Source organism: Triturus cristatus, chromosome 4_2 (genome assembly GCF_964204655.1).
Source record: "Triturus cristatus chromosome 4_2, aTriCri1.1, whole genome shotgun sequence".
NCBI lineage: Eukaryota > Metazoa > Chordata > Amphibia > Caudata > Salamandridae > Triturus > Triturus cristatus.
In genome coordinates, this window is record NC_140586.1 from 27365218 (window position 1) to 27371778 (window position 6561).

General features: G+C 54.9%; 1 long non-coding RNA gene across 1 annotated transcript; it reads left to right on the forward strand.

Moving 5' to 3' along the window:
- Positions 1 to 797: 797 nt before the first annotated feature.
- LOC146832849 (uncharacterized) lies at positions 798 to 6280 on the forward strand. The gene is made up of 3 exons (XR_014960181.1): positions 798 to 898; positions 1741 to 1844; positions 6090 to 6280. It is a non-coding gene; the product is annotated as an uncharacterized LOC146832849 (long non-coding RNA).
- The last annotated feature ends 281 nt before the right edge of the window (positions 6281 to 6561 follow it).

Here is a 6561-nt window from a genome sequence, read left to right on the forward strand (position 1 = left end):
CTTCGGATTGACTGGACTGGAGCCTGGATCTTCGCCACTTGGACTCATTGCGGCTTGGGATCAGCGCGCATCGTGGACCGGAAGAAATCGAAGGCACGCAACAGCCTGAGGAGTTGGCAGCGAGGGCAGGAGCGGGCCGCCCGTTGCAGGCTACGAAGGTGCGCACTCATCTGAGTCTCCGGGCAAGGAGCGAGGGCAGCGGCATAGGCGGAGCTCACTGCCCTTGGAGGGAGAAGCAGCGGTGGCGATCAACTGCGGATAGGTGTGGAGAACAGCGGCGCGTGTCGAGCTCGCTGTAAGAGAAATGAGTGGCTGCGGATTATTGCGGAGTTTCAGGCAGGCAGCGGCGTCAGGCGAACTCGCTGCCCAGAGCAAAGGGACAGAGTCGGTCAGCGCAAGGGAGGCACAGCTGCTGACCGCGGCATCAAGGTGACAAGGAAGGGCGGGCAACGGCGTGGAGAATGGAAAGGGGGGGGCTCTTGGCCCCCCCGCCTGCATGGAAGTGCGGCGACCTCCCCCGGACTTCTCGGTGGTGGGGCGTGTTCACTGGGGGCGCGCCCTACCACCGATTGGCTGCCTACGTGACCCGGATGTCGTTAATCGACATCCGGGTCGGAGGGGAGGGGGGGCGGGCCACTGGGGGGGATAAAGCGGCGGGGAGCGCCCAGGTGATCCCCTTGTTCCCTGGACGCTCCCCCACATCGGACGTGCCCCGGCGCTCAGGGCGGTAAATTTTCTCCTTTTCTTTTTGTCTTGCAGGTCCGCTGGCTGAATCGGGACTCCTCGGCGCTGGATTGCCCGGGGGCTGGAGCGTGCCGCCTGCTTGGAAAAGCTGTTTCGCATCGCTTCTTTGCGTGAGGCAGTAGCCCTTTGTTGCGGACGACGCCGTTGCTCTGAGGTGAAGTGTCGGGGGCGTGTGCGGGGTTGTGCTGCTTTTGCCTGCCTTCGGCCGTGGGGGTGGGACAGCGAGCGGCTGTGTACATACGCACTTGGCGCCTTTTGTGAACGCGCGGCAGCAAACTTTGCCTGGGGGCGATTGTTGGCAATAAACGGATTATCCGGCCACATGTGTGCAGAATAACTCTCCCGTGCCTAGCAAAAGCCCAGAAAAAACGAGAAAAGCGCGGCCATTGTATATCGGTGGCCGGGTTGTCGGCCTTTGGTACGGCTGGTCCCTAGGAGGCACGGGTTCAATCCCTGCTCAGTAAGCAAGTGCTTCAGTGCCTCCACCCTAACTTTACAAATACTGGAAATAGGAAGTAAGTTAGACAATCAGTTTGAAACGGTGCTTGGCGCATATTTGAGGGGGCGGTTTCAAGAAAATATTCTTGCTTATTGTGTGTATTTAAGAACATTAAAGTGAATATGTCTGTAGTGTTTTAGTTAAGCGGCGGAAACTCACTTCATATCAGATAAAATTAAATTTAGATGAGTGCAAAACGCATGTAAAGACTGAAAATACACAGTAACGACCGCTGGTCATTCCGGGGGAAATACTGGTTACTTGAGTATGATTTAGAGAACTGTAAATATTTCACTTCGTTTACAGTGTTAAGGTGCATGAGTAAGAGTGCATTTCACCAACTGCTTCTGAGATTGCTGAGGGAGGGGCAACAGCCAAGGGCAGTGGGGGGGAAGTAAAAGTTCGAGCTACATACCTTTTTCTAAGCGTGGTGCAGTCCGCTTTCACCAGCTGTTTGTATTTAACATTAGTATGTATTAATGCATTCTCTATTTTAGGCACGTGAACGCTGCATTCTTGTATTTCACGTCGCGAGCGGACTGGTGGACATCAGGGTGTTCGCGGGCGAAATTCCGGCTGAGAGTGCGCCGGATCTTGATTGGTAAGAGGAGAGCGGGGGGCTCGCATTGCATTGCTTCTGGTAGCCGCCGGGTGGGTCTACGTTAGAGTTTACTCATCCCTGACAAACCGGATAAGCCGGGGCGTTGCGGTTACGGTTGCATGGTGCTTACAGCCCCCTGTATATCCTCCATCTGGTGAAGGTAATAAGCATACTTACGCCTGTAGTAGGGTATTAGTGTAGGGCGTTGCATCCAAGTCATGCCGGGGTCGATGGGTGGTGAAGGGGGGTCCAGGATGGAGGCTATGATGCAGGCCATGATGCAGGAGATGAACAGCATTAATAGGAGATTGAGTAAAGTGGATGAATTGGAGGCCCGCATGAATGAAAGGTTTACTGATCCCCCAGTTCCTTCAGGCAGGCCCGCGCGGCAGCGGAAGGCACCCTTGCCAAGAGGGGATTTTGCTAGCCCGCACAAGACGTCTAAGGCCAAGAAGCGCAGGTGCAGTGCCCCAGCCCCAGTAGTACCGGTTTCGACTCCACCCGCACCCGCAGTTCCGGTAGCCCTTATACCTGTGCCGGTAGGCCCGGCGCCCGTTACACCGGCTCCTGCTATGCCGCTGGCGCTACCTCCTGTGGGGCCTGCTCCCCCGCCCGTGGTACCGATCCCAGTGCCGGGCCTGCTGCCGCCGGTCACTCCGTTGCCTGCCATACCGGTGCCACCGGCCATGCCCCCTGGGGCTCCGGTGGTCCCAGCGGACAACCCGGACTCGGTCCCGCCTGAATTGGCATCACAAATAGCGGCTTTATTGCCGTGGCTAAAAAAGGGGGGCGTGTTACCAGCGTCATCAGATCATGCTGCAGAAGCAGCACAGTTGGTAGAAAAGATTAAATCAGCAGCGGCAGCGGATAGAGCTGCGGTTCCCCCCTCTTCTTCACTTGCAGGTTCCAGCCCCGCCCAACCGAAGGCAGATGGTGGTCAACCGGCCGTGGCGCAGGAAAATGGTAAGGAGGTGGCCCTGCCCCTCTTGGGTGATGGGTCATTGCCCTCTAGGAGTGAGAATTTGGCGCAACATGTGTCCCAGGCAACGAAAGAATTGATTTGGGCGGGAAAATATATTTACATTTTTTCATTGCTACTGGATCACAGGGAGATGGAACAGGCAAAGACACTAAAGGAGTGGATGTATCCAAGTGAATGGAGGGCACAGTGTGCTAGATTTAGGGTAGAAGAAACTTTGCTCAATTGGGTTAGGGCTTTCGCAGTATTCACGACCATCATGGCCGAACGGCCTCCTAATGTGCAGGCGCCACTGGCTTGCTACCAGAGTAGGATTGTGGGGTGGAGCGAGCAGTACCCGGGGGATGCCTGGAAGGAGTATGATGTCAATTTCAGGAAAGCTAAGGAATTTGACACATTATTGACATGGGACAAGGTTGACTCTGTGTCATGGCATAGGCAGTTCTCAGGGAGCTCTGCCCCACTGCAGTCCACCAGTGCGTTCAGGGGGTACTCCACTAGACCTCAGCACCCCTTTCGAGCGGCCCAGGGGAGCGAGGTCCCGGGTAGGGGGGGGGTATGAGAGGAAAGGGGTGTGTTGGGATTTTAATAAACGCACCTGCACGAGGGCCCCTGGCACCTGTAAATTCAGACATGCATGTTCAGTCTGCGGTCATCCCTCCCACCCCGAGTTATCTTGCAGGTCTAAGCAGGGCAACCACAGTCAGAGGGGGAGGGGGAAGCCAGTGTAGTTCAGATATTTTGGATATACCAACCCCTATAGATGTTTTGGCAATGATCCCTTGGTTGAATAGGTACCCGAATCACACAGCGGCCACTCTACTACAGGAAGGTTTTTCTCAAGGTTTTAGGATCCCGGCGGGGGGCTACACAGGTAGCGCACATTGCAGGAATCAACTGTCGGTGCAACATAACCCCTCAGTGGTGGCTGCTAAGATTAGCAAGGAACTGTCCCTGGGTAGGATAGCTGGCCCTTTCCAGAAGGTGCCTGTCCCCGATTTTGTGTGTTCTCCACTAGGGGTAGTACCCAAAAAAGAGAGAGGGGAGTTCAGATTGATTCACAACCTGTCGGCACCGAGAGGTGCGTCACTGAATGATGCGATTGATGAGGGGATTTGTAGTGTAAAGTATGCCTCATTTGACCAGGCAGTTGATTTATTGCGGGCGCTGGGGCCAGGGGCATTGATGGCAAAATCAGACATAGAATCTGCCTTCCGCCTCCTCCCAGTCCATCCTATGGACCACCATCTCTTAGGTTTCACTTTCGAGGGCAAGTTTTATATGGATAAATGTATGCCCATGGGTTGTTCTATCTCATGTGCTTACTTTGAGGCATTTAGCTCATTTTTGGAATGGGTCATGAGAGAGGTGACGGGCCACCGGCAGGTTATGCATTATCTGGACGATTTCCTTTTCTTAGGTGCGGCGGGATCTCAGGAGTGTGCTTGGGCGTTGCAGGAATTTTGCGTGCTCATGCGGGCTTTTGGGGTCCCGCTAGCGCCGGGAAAAACGGTGGGCCCGTCCACCTGTTTGGAATTCCTTGGTATCGAAATTGATTCCGTGGAAGGATGCTTCAGGTTACCCATGGCCAAGGTATCTAGCTTTAGAGCAGCCCTACGTCAATGCCTACGCAAGGACAAGGTTACATTGCAACAGCTACAGGAGGTGGTGGGGCAATTGAATTTTGCGCTCCGGGTCATCCCAATGGCGCGCCCTTTTTCACGCTCTATTGCCCAAGCTATGAAAGGGCTACGGGAGAAACATCACCACACGAGGTTGTCATCTGAGGTTCGCCAGGATATGCTTATTTGGATGGCATTCCTGGAGGATTTTAATGGCAGAGTAGTGTGGCCAGGTCCTCCCTCCACATCGGCGGAATTGGGCTTATGGACGGACGCTGCTGGGAGTACCGGCTTTGGCGCCATTCTGGGTTCCAGGTGGGTCGCCCAGCGGTGGCCAGCAGAATGGAGGACACAGGGACTGACCACCAATATTGGCTTTCTGGAGCTCTTCCCGATATGGGTAGCATTGATGGTCTGGCCGGAACACTTATGCAACCAATCCGTGGTGTTCTGGTCGGATAACATGACGGTTGTGGAATGCATAAATCAGCAGGGGGCACACTGTCCATTCATACTCCGTTTACTGAAGGAGATTGTGTTGCAATGCTTAAAATTGAATGTGGTTTTCAGAGCCAAGCATGTCCCTGGCGTCCTCAATAATGCTGCTGACTCCCTTTCTCGCTTTAAAATGCAGGTTTTCAGGGAACATCTTCCAGCGGCAGATCCCAAGCCGGCGCAATTCCCGGCAGTACTTTGGCAGATTGGTGCCCCAGATTACAGGACCTCGTGGTTGCTAGCTTAGCCCCCAGGACCAAGAAAGCTTACGAAGGGGCGTTTTTGTCTTACCGGGCGTTTTTGGGGCAGGAATGGGAAGCTAGGTGGGCCCAGGAGGACAGCTTTGCAGCTTACCTAGAATCGATGCACAGGGAAGGGCGCTCAGTGGCGACTGCGAACAGACATAGGGCGGCGGTCTCCTTCTTTGCGCAGGGTAAGGGTATGCGAGATCCCACTAATACCTTTCTGGTGCGCAAGGCCTTGAGGGGTTGGCGCCGTTTACAGGGTTACCGGGGCGATAGGAGAAGGCCCATTGGACTGACACGGCTGACGACACTATTGGGGGCGCTGCACAGTGTTTGTAGCTCCCAGTGGGAGGTTATCTTGTTCAAGGCGGCATTTTCCCTGGCCTTCTATGGGGCTTTGAGGGTTGGGGAATTAGTTGCTGGGTCAAAAGCTGATAGAGTGGGGGGACTACGGTGGGCCGGGGTGGAGATCAGGGAGGACGTTATGAGAATAACAATTCAGAGATCAAAAACCGATCAGGACTCTCGGGGTCACACCATAGTGCTCCATCGGGCGCGGGCCAACCCCTGCTGCCCGGTTTCTCACATGGAGGCTTTCTGCAGGCAGCGGGAGTGCACGGCGGGGGACACACTGCTGTGTCACGCCGATGGTACACCATTGACTAGGTACCAGTTTAGGCGAGTCTTGGAGCTAACGGTCAGTCTGGCAGGGCTCGATCCAAGGGAATTCGGCACCCACTCATTTAGGATTGGGGCAGCAACTGAGGCAGTGGCGAGGGGTCTCTCAGTGGAGAATGTGAAGACACTGGGGAGATGGTCGTCTGAACGTTACAAGAGTTATGTACGAATTGACATGTTGTGACAAGATGGTGCTCACGCCCGGTATGTTTCTGGTTTTTTGCAGTTTCTCAAACCTGTCACGCAGGGGAGGAACTCGTCACCGGGCGACAACGACCGACATCGGCACAGCACGGAGGACACAAGAAATTGGTGATTTGGATTGTGGGCCACTCTTATGTTAGGCGTGCGGAACATGTTTTTCTTTCAGGAGACCGTAGGACGAGTGCAGCGCAAAAGGGGTTTGATATATCATTTTTCGGGAGGGGGGGTTTATGCCTCAGCCAGTTTCGGAATTTTTTCCAGGGACTCTTAGCTCAGCAGCGGCCCCCCCGTCAGTGGTGATACTTCACCTGGGGGAGAATGATTTGGCAAAATTGGGGAGGCGCGTGCTTATTGAGGAGATCATTTCCACTGCGGGGTGGGTGGCCAGGGCTTGCCCGGGTTCCACAGTAGTTTGGTCGCAACTTATTCCTCGGTGGCAGTGGCGAGGGGGGGTCTCGGTCAGGGCGTTGAATCACTCGGTACGGAGGGTCAAC